Source organism: Strigops habroptila, chromosome W, assembly GCF_004027225.2.
Source record: "Strigops habroptila isolate Jane chromosome W, bStrHab1.2.pri, whole genome shotgun sequence".
NCBI lineage: Eukaryota > Metazoa > Chordata > Aves > Psittaciformes > Psittacidae > Strigops > Strigops habroptila.
This window is the reverse complement of record NC_044301.2, coordinates 31,888,692-31,910,550: the sequence shown is the minus strand read 5'-3', so window position 1 is coordinate 31,910,550 and position 21,859 is coordinate 31,888,692. Positions and strand designations below refer to the sequence as shown.

At 46.1% G+C, this 21,859-nt stretch overlaps 1 protein-coding gene across 2 annotated transcripts in view; it reads right to left on the bottom strand.

Annotated features, from left to right (window-relative positions):
- Positions 1-21,859, bottom strand: part of LOC115619182 (TOX high mobility group box family member 3-like) — a 127,929-nt gene that overhangs the window by 6,975 nt on the left and 99,095 nt on the right. The window lies entirely within an intron of this gene.

Here is a 21,859-nt window from a genome sequence, read left to right as displayed (position 1 = left end):
GAAGTAGCAATTTATGTACCAATCACAGACTTCATTTTTCTTGTACTTCATGTCTCAAAAACTCAAGTGCTTGCATGTCTGTGTTTCTACTGTTTCCTGAGGGCACAAACTATGTCTTCTTCTACATCTGCACAACACTTACCACATTTGTAAATTAAAAGTGAGACCCTGAAGGAAAAGCCAACTGGAATCTGGCTACGAACAACTCAGTTTTCTTATTTTCAACCACACAGAGATCACTACACAATGAACAAACATTTAAACAGAAAAGAAAATTAAAGATGACTTTTTTCAACAGTTAATAAGTGAAGACAATAAATAGCTTACAAATTGATTCAGCAAACTGATTAATCTATAGCCATTGTTTGAACAGACAGCAACATGAGAAATAAATTAGATTTTGAAAACTCTTTCATTATTAACAACCTGCAATGATCCTTAATGAAATGACACAGAACAAAGCAGCGGTGGTGGGACCCCCGTGTACAGTCCACTGGACTTCCACAACAGAGTATGACCTTCCCAGTACTCTCTTATTAAGTGTGGATAAGCCCAAATCAGTTTTCAAATATCTGTGTCAGCATAGAGAAAGTTTAGCCCAAGAGACTTTCCTCTTACATTTTACAACTCTTCCTCAACAGAGGTAGTAGTTCTGTGCTCCTGAAAGCCTTTTCTTGGATGGGACAAGTGCAGCCATACAAAGAAGCAATACATGTGTTTGTTAGAGAAGATGCACACCCTGCTTCATCCATCTTATGTACAAGTGCTGCAGCACCCTGCTTCCCTATAATAATAAATCATATTAATTCTGAATTTGGCACTCGTGTCTTTCTGCTGATGCCTATACAGAAAAAAGAAATCCTTCTTAGCATAAAAATACATGTAGTGTTGCACCTGGATCCTGTACAGATGAAGTTAAACCCACAAGCTCATAATCCAGATCCAGTACACTTAAGTCTCACCCTCATTGTCCCCATGATTTCCAAATCATTGCCAGCTTGGCTCATCATCCATGCTGCACCATGCTGCTTTTCCTACTTCGCAAATTCTTTTACTATTTTCAGCAAAGGAATGTGGTTCCTTACAGATGAATGCATGTGCCAAAAGTGGAGCACTTAATACAGAAATATCGAAACATCAGACTTACTGGCTGAAATACCCATTTGCTTCAGGGCACCTTTCTGTGAAAATGTACTACTGTTAACTACAGGGTCATTTTGACTGTGACTTGTATTGGCAGTGGCATCTGGAAGTCATTCAAAGTATTTTCTAAAAGGATATCATTTTCTGCATATTACTATTAATTTTAGCTTACAGACATTGCTTTATTAGAATCATAGAATAGTTAGGGTGTCATGGTTTGAGCGAGGTTGGAAAGGACCTTAAGATCATCTAGTTCCAACCCCCCTGCCATAGGCAGGGACACCACACACTAGACCATGTCGACCAATACTCTGTCCAACCTGGCCTTGAACACTGCCAGGGATGGAGCATTCACAACTCCCTTGGGCAACCCACTCCAGTGCCTCACCACCCTCACTGTAAAGAACTTCTTCATATCTAACCTAAACTTCCCCTGTTTAAGTTTGAACCTGTTGCCCCTCGTCCTATCACTACAGTCCCTAAGGAAGAGTCCCTCCCCAGCATCCTTGTAGGCCCCCTTCAGATACTGGAAGGCTGCTATGAGGTCTCCACGCAGCCTTCTCTTCTCCAGGCTGAACAACCCCAACTTTCTCAGCCTGTTTTCATACGGGAAGTGCTCCAGTCCCCTTATCATCTTCGTGGCCCTCCTCTGGACTTGCTCCAACAGCTCCATGTCCTTTTTATGTTGAGGACACCAGAACTGTACGCAGTACTCCAAGTGAGGCCTCACGAGTGAAGAGGGGCAGGATCACCTCCTTCGACCTGCTGGTCACGCTTGTTTTGATGCAGCCCAGGATACGGTTGGCTTTCTGGGCTGCAAGCACACACCAAAGCTGGCTCATGTTCAGTTTCTCATTGACCAAAACCCCCAAGCCCTTCTCTGCAGGTCTGCTCTGAATCTCTTCTCTGCCCAACCTGTAGCTGTGCCTGGGACTGCCTTGACCCAGGTGTAGGACCTGGCACTTCACATTGTTGAACTTCATGGGGTTGGTATTGGCCCACCTCACAAGCGTGTCAAGGTCCCTCTGGATGGCATCCCTTCCCTCCAGCGTATCAACCGAACCACACAGCTTGGTGTCGTCGGCAAACTTGCTGAGGGTGCACTCAATCCCACTGTCACTGTGGCCGACAAAGATGTTGAACAGGACCGGTCCCAACACCGACCCCTGTGGGACAGCACTCGTTACTGGTCACCAATTGGACATTGAGCAGTTGACCACAACTCTTTGTGTGCAGCCATCCAGCCAATTCTTTATCCACTGAGTGGTCCATCCATCAAATTGATGTCTCTCCAATTTAGAGGCAAGGATGTCGTGTGGGACAGCGTCAAATGCTTTGCACAATTCCAGGTGGATGAAGTTAACTGCTTTGCCCCTATCCATCAGTTCTGTAGCCCCATCATAGAAGGCCACCAAATTAGTCAGACAGGATTTCCCCTTAGTGAAGCCATGTTGGATGTCACCAGCCACCTCGTCGTTTTTCATGTGCCTTAGCATGCTTTCCAGGAGAATCTGCTCCAAGATTTTGCCAGGCACAGAGGTGAGACTGACTGGTCTGTAGTTCCCTGGATCTTCCACCTTCCCCTTCTTGAAAATGGGGGTTATATTTCTCTTTTTCCAGTCATCGGGAACTTCACCTGACTGTCAGGATTTTTCAAATATGATGGACAGTGGCTTAGCAACTTCATTCGCCAGCTCCTTCAGGACCCGTGGATGGATTTCATCAGGTCCCATGGACTTGTGCACGTTCAGGTTCTTAAGATGATCTTGAACCTGATCCTCTCCTACAGTGGGCCTAAGGTCTTCATTCTCACAGTCCCTGCAATCCTCCTTCCAAGACTTGGGTAGTGTGGTCAGAGAACTTATTGGTGAAGACAGAGGCAAAGATGTCATTGAGAACCTGTCCTGGGTTCAGCTACAGCAGTCATTTTTCTCCTTCTTAGTAGCTGGTTCAGTGCTGTGTTTTCGACTTTAGTCTGGGAACAGTGCTGATTGATGACGAACGTTGATTGTGAGAACGAAGACCTTAGGCCCACTGTAGGAGAGGATCAGGTTCGAGACCATCTTAAGAACCTGAACGTGCACAAGTCCATGGGACCTGATGAAATCCATCCACGGGTCCTGAAGGAGCTGGCGAATGAAGTTGCTAAGCCACTGTCCATCATATTCGAAAAATCCTGGCAGTCAGGTGAAGTTCCCGATGACTGGAAGAAGGGTAATATAACCCCCATTTTCAAGAAGGGGAAGGTGGAAGACCCGGGGAACTACAGACCAGTCAGTCTCACCTCTGTGCCTGGCAAAATCTTGGAACAGTTTCTCCTGGAAAACATGCTAAGGCACATGAAAAACAACGAGGTGGTTGGTGACAGCCAACATGGCTTCACTAAGGGGAAATCCTGCCTGACCAATTTGGTGGCCTTCTATGATGGAGCCACGGAACTGATGGACAGGGGCAGAGCAGTTGACGTCATCTACCTGGACTTGTGCAAAGCATTCGACACTGTCCCACATGACATCCTTGTCTCTAAATTGGAGAGACATCAATTTGATAGATGGACCACTCGGTGGATAAAAAACTGGCTCGATGGCCGCACGCAAAGAGTTGTGGTAAATGGCTCGATGTCCAGTTGGAAACCTGTAACGAGTGGTGTCCCTCAGGGATCGGTGTTGGGACCGGTCCTGTTCAACATCTTTGTCGGTGACATGGACAGTGGGATTGAGTGCGCCCTCAGCAAGTTTGCCGATGACACCAAGCTGTGTGGTTCGGTTGATACGCTGGAGGGAAGGGATGCCATCCAGAGGGACCTTGACACGCTTGTGAGGTGGGCCAATGCCAACCTTATGAAGTTTAACCAAGGCAAGTGCAAGGTCCTACATCTGGGTCGGGGCAACCCCAGGCACTGCTACAGGCTGGGCAGAGAAGAGATTCAGAGCAGCCCTGCAGAAAAGGACTTGGGGGTGTTGGTTGACGAGAAGCTTAACATGAGCCGGCAGTGTGCACTTGCAGCCCAGAAAGCCAACCGTATCCTGGGCTGCATCAAAAGAAGCGTGACCAGCAGGTCGAAGGAGGTGATCCTGCCCCTCTACTCTGCTCTTGTGAGACCTCACTTGGAGTACTGTGTACAGTTCTGGTGTCCTCAACATAAAAAGGACATGGAGCTGTTGGAGCGAGTCCAGAGGAGGGCCACGAGGATGATAAGAGGGCTGGAGCACCTCCCATATGAAGACAGGCTGAGAAAGTTGGGGCTGTTCAGCCTGGAGAAGAGAAGGCTGCGTGCTGACCTCATAGCAGCCTTCCAGTATCTGAAGGGGGTCTACAAGGATGCTGGGGAGGGACTCTTCCTTAGGGACTGTAGTGGTAGGACAAGGGGTAATGGGTTCAAACTTCAACAGGGGAAGTTTAGATTAGATATAAGGAAGAAGTTCTTTACAGTGAGGGTGGTGAAGCACTGGAATGGGTTGCCCAGGGAGGTTGTGGATGCTCCATCCCTGGCGGTGTTCAAGGCCAGGTTGGACAGAGCCTTGAGCCACATGGTTTAGGGCAAGGTGTCCCTGCCCATGGCAGGGGGGTTGGAACTAGATGATCTTAAGGTCCTTTCCAACCCTTACGATTCTATGATTCTATGATTCTATGACACACCAATGTTTTTAGTTCTTGCTGAGTAATGTTTACTTCGATCAAGGACTTTTTTCAGTCTCATGCTCTGCCCAGGAGGAGGGGCATGGGAAGCCAGGAGAGAGCAGAGACAGGACACCTGACCCGAACTGGCCAAAGGGGTATTCCATACCACAGCACACCACGTCCACTATCTGAATTGTGGGGAGTTACCTGGCAGATGGCTGCTCAGGTCAGGCTGGGTATCAGTCGGAGGGTGGTGAACAATTATTTTCTCTCACTTTATTTCCCTTATCATTATTACTATTGGTGGTAGTAGTAGTAGTTTTTTATTATCCTTTAGTTACTGGACCGTGAGAGTTACATTATTGCGATTCTCCTCCCCATCCCCCCAGGAGCGGGGGGAGGAAGAAGGGGGGGAGTGAGCGAGCGGCTGTGTGATTCTGAGTTACTGGCTGGGCTTAAACCACAACAGTTCTTTTTGGCACCCAGTGTGGGGCATGAAGGGTTGAGATAACGACAGATCTGACCAGAGTGTGTCTAATCATATTTGTGATAAGCATTCATTTTTTCGGATTAATACTCACTTGTCACAATGTTGATTTATTTGCTTTCAGAGTTCTTGCACTCGGTCTAGGAGTTTCAGCATGTCGTACCTTACTTACAGCCAATATTTGCTGTTTTAGTGTTTACTGGCTGGGGGGCCTGGGCTAAGGTTCTTGTTTCACTTTACTTCATGGTAATGACTTGTAATACAATAGACTCATTGATCATGAAACTGGTCTGGCTTGCGTTCCCAGTGTGGTCATCACCTCTATACTTTGGGAGGTATATAATGGAATTTTTTAGCAATTACACATTTTTTTTCTTCCTCGGGTGATCAATCTATGAAGGAGACATTCCCTCACACCCCCTGCTCCCCCACCGGGCTGTTTACAGCAGCAGTTGAGAATTCTAAAGATTTTGGATAGCCTTTGAATACCCTTGAGACCTGCCTGCTGCTTATGCTGGGGATCGTCATGTTGCTACACATACGGTGTGTGTTACACTCACAGCCATCCCACCATGAGAACGCCCTATTTCATCTGATCTCGAAAGTTAAACAGGGTCAGGCTTGGGTCTTGTCTAGGCTTAGACAGTGATATGGGAGGACGACCAAGAGATTGAGGCTGGACAGTCATGAGTGGCAGAGTGTGTGGGATCATATGGGCAAGCACCTGAGACAGCGGGCTCCTCAAGTGCTTTGAAACTTCACTCCTGAACAAGTGCAAAATTTGGATTAATTAGCAAAACACTTAAACGAGGTGTGATGTCATTCTGGCAACACCAAAGAGAGACAACTTGCTGCAACATGCTGGAGCTTGGTCTATGCCTACAGAGCCCTGCTCAACACTATCCAACACCTTCAAAAGGAAAAAGATGTCTCTGGATTTGATGGCTAAGCAACAGACAACGCAGCTACTGAACCCCCAAGCAGGACAGCTACACCAACCCCGACAACAGACACTGCACCCACTCCAACCACAGTGATAGACACTGCAGCTAAACCAAAGGACCAATCGGCGCCAATAACGGTTGCCCCTGTAAGCAAGGGGAAAAGCAAACGAGAGGCACAAAGAGCAACCCCTGCAGTGAAGAAAGATGAAGACCCAATGCAATTACAACAGGGGACAACATGTGAACAAGAGTTATTACTATGTGAATCAGAGGAAGAGGAGGAAGAAGAAGAAGAGGTGACTTCTCGACCCTGGACCTCAACCGAGCTGTGGAATATGCAAAAAGATTTCAGTTGTCTTCCAGGGGAGCACATTGTCACCTGGTTGCTCTGATGCTGGGACAATGGGGCCGACGGTCATGAACTAGAAGGTAGGGAAGCCAAGCAGCTGGGATCACTTGCTAGGGAAGGAGGAATTTACAAAGCGATTGCAAAAGAGAAACGAGCCCTCAGCCTTTGGAGGCGGCTCTTGGCAGCTGTGAAGGAAAGATTTCCCTACAAGGACGATGATATGTGTCGCTCAGCCAAGCAGGCCATGATAGAGACAGGCATCCAGTCCTTGAGGGAATCAGCCATTCTAGAGATGATCTATCGTAGGCCGGATGCCGGGAATGCATCCGTAGATTCAGATGAAGTCGAATGCACATGACCCATGTGGTGGAAACTTACATGGAGTGCACCATCAACATATGCCCACTCATTGGCATCAACGACCTGGAGTGAGGCAGCACCACCAACAGTGGATGAAATGACTCCTCAACTCCAAGATTTAGAAGAAAATCTCACCTCTTCATTCATTTCAGCTGTGGAAAACCAGAAGGTCAAACAATTGAGAGACGATCTATCCAATCTATCTGGCTCCCCATGTGTACCAACCCACTATTAAAAGAAGGTGCCCTACTGCCCGAGAGAGGAGATATAGGAGGTAAATGTCACGGGCCACCCTATGGTTTTACCGGTGGGATCATGGAGAAGACATGAGAAAGTGAGATGGAAAACCTACCTCAGTTCTGGAGGAAGGGGTGTGTGAATTGAAAAGCCAAACAATGGACAATGGTGATCCTCGCAAGAAAGTTGCTGCTCCAGTCTCTGGTGGGCAGCTTCCCAGATGGAGTGGAAGAGGGGATTCAACTCCGATTCCTACGAATAGAAATGCTAATCCCTTTGTACAAGAAGTAAATGAAGAATCTCGTGATTGCTATTAGAGGGGCCCTGCCTCCAGCCAGGTGGAGGAGAGGGACAATCGGGTTTACTGGACTGTGTGGATCAGATGGCCTGGCACATGAGCCCCACAGGCATATAAGCCTCTAGTGGATGCCCATGCACAGTGTACCCTGATGCCATCAAGCTAGGAAGGGGTAGAACCCATTTGTATTTGTGGAGTGACAGGAGGATCCCAAGAGCCAACTGCACTCAAGTCTGAAATCACCTAACGGGGAAGGAGTGGCAAAAGCACCCCATTGTGACTGGTCCAGAGTCTCCATGCATCCCTGGCATAGACTGTCTCAGGAGAGAGTACTTCAAAGACCCTAGAGGGTACCGATGGGCTTTTCGCATAGGTGCCTTGGAGACAGAGGAAATGAAGCAGCTGTCCACCTTGCCCGGTCTCTCAGGGGATCCTTCTGTTGTGGGGTTGCTGAAGGTCAAAGAACAACAAGTGCCAATTGCGACCACAACAGTGCACCGGTGGCAATATCGAACCAACCAAGACTCCCTGATTCCCATCCATAAGCTGATCCATCGACTGGAGAGTCAAGGAGTGATCAGCAGGACCCACTCACCCTTTAATAGCCCCATAAGGCTAGTGTGAAACTCTTAACAGAGAGTGGAGACTACCATTAGACTACCGTGGCCTGAATGAAGTCACACCACCATTGAGTGCTGCCGTACTGGACATGCTAGAACTTCAACATGAACTGGAGTCAAAGGCAGCCAAGTGGGATGCCACAATTGATATTGCCAATGCATTTTTCTCAATCCCTTTGGCAGCAGAATGCAGGCCACAGTTTGCTTTCACTTGGAGGGGCGTCCAGTACACAAGGAACCGACTGCCCCAGGGGTGGAAACACAGCCCTACCATCTGCCATAGACTGATCCAGACTGCACTGGAACAGGGGCAAGCTCCAGAACACCTGCAATACATTGATGACATGATCGTGTGGGGTGATATGGCAGAAGGAGTTTTTGAGAAAGAGAGGAAAATAATCCAAATGCTTCTGAAGGCCAGTTTTGCCATAAAACGGAGTAAGGTCAAGGGACCTGCACAGGAGATTCATTTTTTGGGAATAAAATGTCAAGATTGACACTATCGCCCAGATTCCTCACTGTTGTGATCAACAAGATAACAACGTCTCCACCAACTAACAGGAAAGAAACACAAGCTTTCTTAGGTGTTGTGGGGTTCTGGAGAATGCACATCCCAAATTACAGTCTGATTGTAAGCCCTGTTTATTATATGAGCCAGAAGAAGAACTATTTCAAATGGGGTCCTGGGCAACAACAAGCCTTTGAATAAATTAAACGAGAGACAGTTCATGCAGTAGCCCTTGGACAAGTCCGGACCGGGCAAGATGTTAAAAATGTGCTTGACAGTGCAGCCCGGGAGAGTGGTCCTACCTGGAGCCTCTGGCAGAAAGCTCCAGGGGAGACTTGAGGTCGACCCCTCGGCTTTTGGAGTCGGGGATATAAAGGATCCGAGGCCAGCTATACTCCCACTGAAAAAGAGATACTGGCAGCCTATGAAGGAGTTCGAGCTGCCTCAGAAGTGATTGGCTTCGAAGCGCAGCTCCTCCTGGCACCCCGGTTGCCTGTGCTGGGCTGGATTTTCAAAGGCAGGGTCTCCCCCACCCATCATGCAACTGATACTACATGGAGTAAGTGGGCCCACTAATTAGAGCTCTAAAAGGAAATCCCAGTTGTCCAGGAATTCTAGAAGTCATCATGGACTGGCCAGAGGGCAAAGATTTTAGGATGTCACCAGAAGAGGAGGTGATGTGTGCTGAAGAGGCCCCACCGCATAGCAAACTCTCAGAAATTGAGAAGCAATATGCCTTGTTTACTGATGGGTCCTGCTGTATTGTGGGAAAGCATCTGAGATGGAAGGCAGCTGTGTGGAGTCCCCTGTGACAAGTTGCAGAAAGTGCTGAAGGAGAGGGTGAATCGAGTCAGTTTGCAGAGGCGAAAGCCATCCAGCTGGCCTTGGACATTGCTGAACGAGAAAAATGGCCAGTCCTTTACCTCTATATTAACTCATGGATGGTGGCAAATGGCCTGTGGGGGTGGTTGCAGCAATGGAAGCGGAGCAACTGGCAACACAGAGGTAAACCCATCTGGGCTGCTGCACTGTGGGAAGATATCGCTGCTCGGGTGCAGAACCTGGTGGTGAAGGTACGCCACGTAGATGCTCATGTACCCAAGAGTCGGGCCACTGAGGAACACCAGAATAACCAGCAGGTGGATCACACTGCTAAGATTGAAGTGGCTCAGATGGATTTACACTGGCAAGATAAGGGTGAATTATTTTTAGCCTTGTGGGCCCATGACACCTCAGGCCATCAAGGCAGAGACACAACATAGAAAAGGGCTCCTGATCGAGGGGTGGACTTAACAATGGACACTATTGCCCAGGTTGTTCAGGAATTTGAAACATGTGCTGCAATTAAGCAAGCCAATTGGTTGAAGCCTCTCTGGTATGGAGGATGATGGCTGAAGTACAAGTATGGGGACGCCTGGCAGATTGACTATATCACACTCCCACCGACCCGCCAAGGCAAGCGCCATGTGCTTACCATGGTGGAAGCAACCACCGGATGGCTGGAAACATATGCTGTGCCCCACACCGCTGCCCGGAACACTATCCTGGGCCTTGAGAAACAAGTCTTTTGGCGAAACGGCACCCCAGAGAGAATTGAGTCAGACAATGGGACTCATTTCCGGAACAACCTTATAGACCCTTGGGCCAAAGAGCATGGCATTGAGGGGGTATATCACATCCCCTACCATGCACCAGCCTCTGGGAAAATCAAACGGTACAATGGGCTGTTAAAAACTCCACTGAGAGCAATGGGTGGTGGGACTTTCAAACACTGGGATACACATTTGCCAAAAGCCACCTGGTTGGTCCACACGAGGGGATCTGCCAACAGGGCTGGCCCAGCCCAATCAGAACTTTTACGTACTGTAGAGGGGGATAACGTTCCCACAGCATACATAAAGAATTTGTTGGGGAAGACAGCCTGGGTTATTCCCGCTTCAGGTGAAGGCAAACCCACTCGTGGGGTTGCTTTTGCTCAGGGACCTGGATATACTTGGTGGGTAATGCAGGAAGATGGGGAAGTCCGATGTGTACTTCAAAGGGAATTAATTTTGGGGGAAAACAGCCAATGAACTCAATTGTACGCTGTTGCCTTCTATATAACACTTTAACAGCCCACCAGGTAGATGTCTTCAGGTCACCATCAACTGACCCTGACTTCCCTCCGATCATCATCCCAACAAAGAATGAAGTGTGGTGAAAGCACATGAGCTCAGCAGTGACCAGACGAGTTTGGCGGTGTCATCAGCAGGCAACAATCCAATGCTACACACTGTCCCTCCTGCCCTGAAAGACTATTACAAGATTTGGAGCCTGACATCATGGACTGGATGAATTAAGCAACTTTCTAGGGATTGGTCAATAGAGTACAGAGTTATATCTCTCTCTTTGTGTGTGTGTATATGTATATATACGTATATATAAGTGTATACATATATAAGACAAAAGCAATGGTATATTGAAAAATGTGGGATCTGATCATGACGTGAATGGTATGGAATAAGGGGTGCTTACTGTCCTGGGTTCAGCAGTAGCAGTCATTTTTTTCCTTCTTAGTAGCTGGTGCAGTGCTGCATTTTCGACTTTAGTCTGGGAACAATGCTGATAAAACACTGATGGTTTTAGTTGTTGCTAAGGAATATTTACTCTGACCAAGGACTTTCTCGGTCTCATGCTCTTCCAGGGTGGAGGGACATGGGGAGCCAGGAGGAAGCAGAGACAGGACACCTGACCCAAACTAGCCAAAGGGGTATTCCATACCACAGCATGTCATGTCCAGTATATCAGCTGGGGGCAGTTAACCAGAAGGCCAGATCACTACTTGGGTTGGGCTGGATATTGGTCAGCGGGTGGTGAGCAATTCTATTTTCTCCCCTTGATATTTTCCTTCTCATTATTATTATTGGTTGTAGTATTAGTAGTTTTGTATTATACCTTAGTTACTGGACTGTTCTTATCTCAACCTGTGGGAGTTATGTTCTTTAGATTCTCCTCCCCATCTCTCTGGGAGTAGAGGGAGGAAAAAGGGGGGGAGTGAGCGAGCGGCTGTGTGGTTCTGAGTTACCGGCTGGGCTTAAACCGCAACAGAACCTCAGCCTTTTCCAAATCCACTATAGCCAGTTCTCCCCTTTCCTTCTGGAGAGGGCCCGCATTGTCCCTAGTCTGTCTTTTTTTAGCAACATACCTATAGAAGCCCTTCCTATTATCTTTCACATCCCTGGCCAGACTCAGTTCTAAGTGGGCCTTAGCTTTCCTGGCCTGGTCCCTAGTTTCGCAGACAATGTCCCTGTATTCTTCCCAGGCCACCTCTCCTCTCTTCCACCTTTTATAATCTTTTTTCCCTCTAAGTTTTCTCAGAAGCTCCTTATTGCATGAAGAAAAACTCTGCTGTTTAAGCAAAGGTGGAGATCATCAGAATGACCATCTCTCTTTGAAATTAACTTTTTAATTCTTTTGCAGGCAGTACTTTCTTAGTGGTTGTCATGGTTAGAGCCCAGCCGGTAACTCGGAAGCACGCAGCCGCTTGCTCACTCCCCCCCTTCTTCCTCCCCCTGCTCCCGGAGGGATGGGGAGGAGAATCGCAAGAATGTAACTAACTCCCACGGGTTGAGATAAGAGCAGTCCAGTAACTAAGCCTAAGGTATAATACAAAACTGCTACTACTTCCTCTAATAACAGTAATGATAAGGCAAATAACAAGGGCAGAGGATACAATTGCTCACCACCCGCCGACAGATACCCAGCCTGACCCGAGCAGTGATCTGGGCCTTCCAGGCAACTCCTCCCAGTTTATATACTGGGCATGATGTGCCATGGTATGGAATACCCCTTTGGCTAGTTTGGGTCAGGTGTCCTGTCTCTGCTTCCTCCCGGCTTCCCCTCCTCCCTGGCAGAGCATGAGACTGAGAAAGTCCTTGGTTGGAGTAAACATTACTTAGCAACAACTAAAAACATCAGTGTTATCAGCGTTGTTCCCAGGCTGAAAGTCAAAACCACAGCACTGCACCAGCTACTAAGAAGGAGAAAAATGACTGCTATAGCTGAACCCAGGACAGTGGTGTTCTACACCTAAATGGCTAGCTTTTTTCCTTTCTTCATTGTTACACAATACAGGCTTTGCTGGCCTTTACACTGAGGCAACAAAATGTGATAACATTGGTTACAAACCGTTTACTCCAAGTCTTGTAAATTTGGTTGCATCTCTGATTTTACTGAGACTAAATTCTCTTGACTTGCACTGACCCAGAATCTAATTTTTTACACAAGCTCATGAATTCTTAACTGTCCCTTTTTCTAATGCTATTTGATGCTTGTATGGTTTTTTACATCCACTTATTTAATTCCAGTTTTTCTTTTCTGGATATTTTCCTAATTTTTAAGCTTTTTTAAAAAATCTTAAAGCCTTATTAAAAGCTAGAAGTGGAAATGACAATATTTTGTAACTGCCTATCTAGCACCAAACAAGTAAGACATATTATATGAAAGAAAATATTTTGTATTATTTCCAATCTCATCATGTACATCATATGTGCATATGATGACAAACAATATATTTTCTGCACTTTTAAGTTATATAGCTAATCAATATTAAAAAATGACAAAGAAATGAGGATTTAATTTTTTACTTTGTATTACAATGTCATGGGCCTCAACAACCTATGGTACCTATAGAAAAGCTTTTAGACAAAGAAGCATAAACCATGTTTTATATTTGTACAGTGGTTTGGCAAGTAGCAAGAAGGTAGGGGAGCTAGACAATAGCAACATTAAAGTCCACAGCATTTGTATATAGCTCCTGAGCAAACAAAATCTTCTAAGGAGGAATCAAGAAAACAAAATTTCCATCAATTTTTTTAACTCTTATTTTTTTGCTTATGCTCCAAAGACCAATACTGAACCAAGAGGATCTGCAGCATTTCATTATGCACGAAGTGTTTATCAAAGAAATGTTTAAAAATGAAAATGATCTTATATCAGGAGCACACATAGAAATAAAAGTGCACTAAAACATCCACATGGCATCCCAATTACATTACTACATGAAAATTGAAAAGCTCAAGAATTCAAAATAATCCACTGAGAATACCATGAAAATTTTAGAGAATATCACAAGCTCTTTTACCTAAACTTAACCAGAAGTAAAAGTGATACACAAGTATTATGAGCATTTAGGATTTTTGTAACATTATGCAAAAAATGACAAGATTAGTTCTGACGAAAATTCATTAACTTCTCAAGTGGGCAGAATTGAGTTTTGATTGAGCCTGATCTGCTTTACAGTCTTGGATTGAATCTAGGCAAAACTTGGTGATTTTAAACACAAGTCGGGCAAAAAACTCAACCACTGATTTACTCAGCATGACAATCAAACTAGGACATAATATGTGAAATGGAAAACCAAAAAGAAATAACTTGTGTGATTCCTCTGCAGACTAAAATGACTTTTTCTCAGATCCTCTGTTGTTATCCTACATGAGTGATATAAAAAACCCTAAAGTGTAGAGACATTTACTGGGAGGAATGCCAGCCACCTCTCTTGTCTCTTCAATTATACACATGGATAAAAAAAGCAAAATATGGTCGAAAATGTTTCCCCCTTCTCAAAACAACTTTATGGCTACTGCATCTAGGCACATCATTGACTTTCTGTTACCACTCTCTTGCACAGCTCCAACAGTACACATTAAGAAGACATTCAGCATTTGATGCATAGAAGGCCTCATCAATGGAACCATAAGGATATCCGTCCATCAAACTATCCTACTCTCAACTATTCTAATCTATTTAGACACTCATGCCGAAGAAGTCGTACTTAGTCATATTGCCAAAGCACACGTCTAATGGCATATGCCACATCTATAAATTACTTTATTTTGATTTGCAAAAAATTGACAAAATATTAATTCCTCAACAGCCACTGGAAAGCAAACAAAAGAGTAATGAGACTTAAAAAAAAAAAGGAATGTATGAACTCCCATGCTTTAATTTATACAGTATGATCCGAGATGGTTTTCAACAGTTACTGTACCTGAGCCAACAGAAGTGAAACACAACATTGAGTACTAAGGGAATAATTAAGGTAATAAAAGACAGTTAATTCTTCTGTTATCAACTCATTAAGCATCCAGTAGTTAATACAGCTAGTAATACTGCTCGTATTTATTTTGACAGGTAAATCCATCCAGCCATTACATTGAGAGATACCCTAATTTCCACTTACCCTGCATTTTGAGAATCATTTACATATGGTAGTTTTACCCTGGATTTCTACCCTGATACAATTTTAATCTCTATGAGTAGTCAACATTATATTTAAAAACATAACTAGGAAATTACTTTTTAAGAACATTTTGAATAATACTGAAGTCTTGATTAAAATCAGTGTCTACAGCCTTCAATCATTTAAATAGGCAACAGCTCCCCAGTAAGACTCCGTAGCCATGCCAGGACTGAGGCCATGGAAGTGCCTACAGGAAGATGTAGGACTGGGAGCTGCTCCTATACCACATGAGCTAATTAAAGGAAAGTGAGAAATCTACCAACAAAAATAACTATGCAAAACCATTCATTTATGGTTATGCTTACTGTGCCCTGGTTTCAGAATTTGACTTAAAACGTTATATATTCTATTGCCTTAGGAATTTGTCACTGTCAATGTGACATAAGCTGATGTCATATTTAAAAAGATATATTTAAGTTGAATGAAATGCACTGCAATGTAAAGAGTGAAATCCTCAGTTGTCCTGTCTGTAAATTATTCCCTTTACTTTGGGGCAAATAAACATATCTCTAGAAGAAAGCCTCAATACTCTTTTTCTCCACAAGTAAAGTATAGATAAAATAATCCATTAATCTAAATTTTTACAAGATTGGAATTCACTGCCAATCAAAACAAATCAAACTAACAGGATGCTTTTCTCTGTTAGAGATTAATTCCTTACTTAATAGAATACCAAACAGTTGCACTTGGTACTGCCACCACTGAAGAAGTGTCCATCCTCTCCCCTCCACAGATACTGCCATCACTAATAGATCTGTCAAAATGCAGTTATCAGAAGATCCACTACAAGCAGCAGCTTCTTTTCTCTGGCAATGAGAAAACTCCCATGGTTTGCTTCATGTCTCTGTTGAAAAGTAAACCTTACATAATTTAATTCCTAAATAAAGGCTTCAACAAACAGTACATGTCCATTAGGAAAAAAAATATGCCCGTAGATGGATCTAAAGGATAGGTGGATGACAAAGGCTTACGCACATTCTGCTGCCTGAAGAACATAAAGAATACTCCATTTCTTGGTCTGTGTGCCATGCTTTTCTTTGGGGTCTGACCTGAAATCACATCTGCAGTGACCCCTCATGTGGCTGGTGTTCCTCACACTCCACTGTGCAGCACAGAGCTTCCTTCAGAGCAGACCTGACCTGTTCCAGAGCATGATAAGAGTGCTGTGAGACCACCCAATAGCAAGTTAAAGCAAATTCTTCTACAGAACCACATTTGGGAATTAGGCAGTAGAGCACACCGACACCAGGCAGCGCAACACCACCTCAGAGGTGCAATGCCAAGCAAGAAGGTGCCAAGGGATGGATGGGGGCAGCCAGCCTGGGCACCTGCTGAACAACACTTCCAAAGGGGTATTCCATACCACAGAACGTCATGCCCAGTACATAAATTAGGGGGAGGGTCATGGTTTGAGCCCAGCCGCTCGCTCACTCCCCCCCTTCTTCCTTCCCCTTGCGCCCAGAGGGATGGGGAGGAGAATCGGAAGAATGTAACTCCCACGGGTTGAGAAAAGAACAGTCCAGTAAATAAGGTATAATACAAAACCACTACTGCTACCACCAATGATAATAATGATTAGTGAAATAACAAGGGGAGAGGATTCAATTGCTCACCATCCGCTGACAGATACCCAGCCCGACCCAAGCAGTGATCTGGGCCTTCTGGGTAACTCCCCCCTGTTTATATACTGGGCATGACATGCCATGGTATGGAATACCCCTTTGGCTAGTTTGGGTCAGGTGTCCTGTCTCTGCTTCCTCCCGGCTTCCCCTCCTCCCTGGCAGAGCATGAGACTGAGAAAGTCCTTGGTCAGAGTAAACATGACTTAGCAACAACTAAAAACATCAGTGTTATCAGCGTTGTTCCCAGGCTGAAAGTTAAAAAACACAGCACTGCACCAGCTACTAAGAAGGAGAAAAATGACTTCTATAACTGAACCCAGGACAGGGAGTCACCCAGAAGGACCAGATCACTGCTTGGGTCAGGCTGGGTATTGGTCAACAGGTGGTGAGCAATTGTATTGTGCATCACTTATATTGTTTTGGGTTTTTTCCCTTCCCGTTTTAGTTTTATATTCTCTCCCCTTGATATTTCCCTTACCATTATTAGTGGTGGTAGTAGAAGTTTAGTATTATACTTGAGTTATTGGACTGTTCTTAACTCAACCTGTGGGCTTTACATTGTTTCGATTCTCTTCCCCATCCCGCTCAGGAATGTGGGGGGGGAAGAAGGGCAGGGAGTGAGCGAGTGGCCGCGTGTTCTGAGTTACTGCCTGGGCTTAAACCACAACAGTTCTTTTTGGTGCCCAATGTGGGGCCTGAAAGGTTGAGATAACAAGAGATATTAATAGAATGTGTCAAAACATATTTGAGATAAGCATTCATTTTTTCGGATTAATACTCACTCATCACAATGTTGATTTATTTGCTCTCAGAGTTCTTGCGCTAGGTCTCAGTTTCATTTTGTCACACCTTACTCATCCCAGGAGGTCAAACAATTGAGAGACGATCTATCCAGCTTCCCATGTGTACAGACCCACATCTCAGCTACTAACAGTAAGTGCCCTATTGCACGAGAGGGAAGATAGAGGAGGTACACACCATGGGGCACCCTGTGGTTTTCTCTGCGGGATCATAGAGAAGGCATGAGAAAGTGGGATGGAAAACCTACCTCAGTTCTGGAGGAAGGGGTGTGTGAATTGAAAAGCCAAACAATGGACAATGGTGATCCTCGCAAGAAAGTTGCTGCTCCAGTCTCTGGTGGGCAGCTTCCCAGATGGAGTGGAAGAGGGGATTCTACTCCTATTCCTATGAATAGGAATGCTAATCCCTTTGTACAAGAAGTAAATGAAGAATCTCGTGATTGCTATTAGAGGGGCCCTGCCTCCAGCCAGGTGGAGGAGAGGGACAATCGGGTTTACTGGACTGTGTGGATCAGATGGCCTGGCACATGAGCCCCACAGGCATATAAGCCTCTAGTGGATGCCCATGCACAGTGTACCCTGATGCCATCAAGCTAGGAAGGGGTAGAACCCATTTGTATTTGTGGAGTGACAGGAGGATCCCAAGAGCCAACTGCACTCAAGTCTGAAATCACCTAACGGGGAAGGAGTGGCAAAAGCACCCCATTGTGACTGGTCCAGAGTCTCCATGCATCCCTGGCATAGACTGTCTCAGGAGAGAGTACTTCAAAGACCCTAGAGGGTACCGATGGGCTTTTCGCATAGGTGCCTTGGAGACAGAGGAAATGAAGCAGCTGTCCACCTTGCCCGGTCTCTCAGGGGATCCTTCTGTTGTGGGGTTGCTGAAGGTCAAAGAACAACAAGTGCCAATTGCGACCACAACAGTGCACCGGTGGCAATATCGAACCAACCAAGACTCCCTGATTCCCATCCATAAGCTGATCCATCGACTGGAGAGTCAAGGAGTGATCAGCAGGACCCACTCACCCTTTAATAGCCCCATAAGGCTAGTGTGAAACTCTTAACAGAGAGTGGAGACTACCATTAGACTACCGTGGCCTGAATGAAGTCACACCACCATTGAGTGCTGCCGTACTGGACATGCTAGAACTTCAACATGAACTGGAGTCAAAGGCAGCCAAGTGGGATGCCACAATTGATATTGCCAATGCATTTTTCTCAATCCCTTTGGCAGCAGAATGCAGGCCACAGTTTGCTTTCACTTGGAGGGGCGTCCAGTACACAAGGAACCGACTGCCCCAGGGGTGGAAACACAGCCCTACCATCTGCCATAGACTGATCCAGACTGCACTGGAACAGGGGCAAGCTCCAGAACACCTGCAATACATTGATGACATGATTGTGTGGGGTGATATGGCAGAAGGAGTTTTTGAGAAAGAGAGGAAAATAATCCAAATGCTTCTGAAGGCCAGTTTTGCCATAAAATGGAGTAAGGTCAAGGGACCTGCACAGGAGATTCATTTTTTGGGAATAAAATGTCAAGATTGACACTATCGCCCAGATTCCTCACTGTTGTGATCAACAAGATAACAATGTCTCCACCAACTAACAGGAAAGAAACACAAGCTTTCTTAGGTGTTGTGGGGTTCTGGAGAATGTACATCCCAAATTACAGTCTGATTGTAAGCCCTGTTTATTATATGAGCCAGAAGAAGAACTATTTCAAATGGGGTCCTGGGCAACAACAAGCCTTTGAATAAATTAAACGAGAGACAGTTCATGCAGTAGCCCTTGGACAAGTCCGGACTGGGCAAGATGTTAAAAATGTGCTTGACAGTGCAGCCCGGGAGAGTGGTCCTACCTGGAGCCTCTGGCAGAAAGCTCCAGGGGAGACTTGAGGTCGACCCCTCGGCTTTTGGAGTCAGGGATATAAAGGATCCGAGGCCAGCTATACTCCCACTGAAAAAGAGATACTGGCAGCCTATGAAGGAGTTCGAGCTGCTTCAGAAGTGATTGGCTTCGAAGCACAGCTCCTCCTGGCACCCTGGTTGCCTGTGCTGGGCTGGATTTTCAAAGGCAGGATCTCCCACACCCATCATGCAACTGATACTACATGGAGTAAGTGGGCCCACTAATTAGAGCTCTAAAAGGAAATCCCAGTTGTCCAGGAATTCTAGAAGTCATCATAGACTGCCCAGAGGGCAAAGATTTTGGGATGTCACCAGAAGAGGAGGTGATGCGTGCTGAAGAGGCCCCACCGCATAGCAAACTCTCAGAAATTGAGAAGCAATATGCCTTGTTTACTGATGGGTCCTGCCATATTGTGGGAAAGCACTGGAGATGGAAGGCAGCTGTGTGGAGTCCCCTGTGACAAGTTGCAGAAAGTGCTGAAGGAGAGGGTGAATCGAGTCAGTTTGCAGAGGCGAAAGCCATCCAGCTGGCCTTGGACATTGCTGAACAAGAAAAATGGCCAGTCCTTTACCTCTATATTAACTCATGGATGGTGGCAAATGGCCTGTGGGGGTGGTTGCAGCAATGGAAGCAGAGCAACTGGCAACACAGAGGTAAACCCATCTGGGCTGCTGCATTGTGGCAAGATATCGCTGCTCGGGTGCAGAACCTGGTGGTGAAGGTACGCCACATAGATGCTCATGTACCCAAGAGTCGGGCCACTGAGGAACACCAGAATAACCAGCAGGTGGATCACACTGCTAAGATTGAAGTGGCTCAGATGGATTTACACTGGCAAGATAAGGGTGAATTATTTTTAGCCTTGTGGGCCCATGACACCTCAGGCCATCAAGGCAGAGACACAACATAGAAAAGGGCTCCTGATCAAGGGGTGGACTTAACAATGGACACTATTGCCCAGGTTGTTCAGGAATTTGAAACATGTGCTGCAATTAAGCAAGCCAATTGGTTGAAGCCTCTCTGGTATGGAGGATGATGGCTGAAGTACAAGTATGGGGACGCCTGGCAGATTGACTATATCACACTCCCACCGACCCGCCAAGGCAAGCGCCACGTGCTTACCATGGTGGAAGCAACCACCGGATGGCTGGAAACATACGCTGTGCCCCACACCGCTGCCCGGAACACTATCCTGGGCCTTGAGAAACAAGTCTTTTGGCGAAACGGCACCCCAGAGAGAATTGAGTCAGACAATGGGACTCATTTCCGGAACAACCTTATAGACCCTTGGGCCAAAGAGCATGGCATTGAGGGGGTATATCACATCCCCTACCATGCACCAGCCTCTGGGAAAATCAAACGGTACAATGGGCTGTTAAAAACTCCACTGAGAGCAATGGGTGGTGGGACTTTCAAACACTGGGATACACATTTGCCAAAAGCCACCTGGTTGGTCCACACGAGGGGATCTGCCAACAGGGCTGGCCCAGCCCAATCAGAACTTTTACGTACTGTAGAGGGGGAAAACGTTCCCACAGCATACATAAAGAATTTGTTGGGGAAGACAGTCTGGGTTATTCCCGCTTCAGGTAAAGGCAAACCCACTCGTGGGGTTGCTTTTGCTCAGGGACCTGGATATACTTGGTTGTTAATGTGAGAAGATGGGGAAGTCCGATGTGTATCTCAAGGGGATTTAATTTGGTGGGAAAACAGACATTGGACTCAGTTATATGCTCTTCACTGCTGTATAACTCTTCTATAGCAGCTAAATGCCCATCTCCGCCACTCTGGGCTTTGAAAAGAAAATATGTGCTGTCATGATCATCAGCAGAGAATATCATCAGTCATGGCAAAAGCCCGTAGCCACAGCGGGAGTCTCCCAGAACTGTCCTCAGGTCACCATCAACTGAACCTAACTTGCCTTCGATTGTCACCCCAACAAAGGATGAACTTTGATGAAACCAGACGAGCTCACCAGTGACCCGACAAGTTCAACGGTGTCGTCAGCAGGCAACAATTCAACACTACACACTGTCTCTCCTGCCCTGAAAGACTGTTACCAAGGATGGAGTGAGAAATCATGGATTGAATGAACTCAGCGAACTTCATAGGGATGGTGAATGGACTAAGGAATGATATCTGTCTCTTTGTGTGTGAATATGTATATGTATATCTCAAGAGACAAGACTTGATGGTACACTGGTATATTGAAAAATGTGGGATCTGAGCATGACTTGAATGGTCAAAGGGAAATCTGTGATGGGGGACATTACTGTGAGGACCTGTTACAGGCTGCCTGATCAGGAGGACTCTGTGGATGAAGTGCTCTACAGACAGATAGGAGCAGCCTCACGCTCGCAGGCCCTTGTCCTCATGGGGGACTTCAACCCTCCTGATACCTGTTGGAGGGACAGGACATTACTCGGTTGTGTGGAAGACAACTTCCTATTGCAAGTAATAGAGGAGCTGACAAGGAGAGGTGCCATGCTTGACCTCATGCTCACCAACAGGGAGGGGCTGGTGGGGAATGGAACGCTCCAAGGCAGCCTTGGCTGTAGCAGTCATGGGATGTTGTAGTTCAAGGTCCTCAGGGCAGTGAGAAGGGCATGCAGCAAGCCGTCTTCCCTGGACTTCAAGAGAGACTTTGGCCTCTTCAGGAACCTGCTCAGTAAGGTTCCA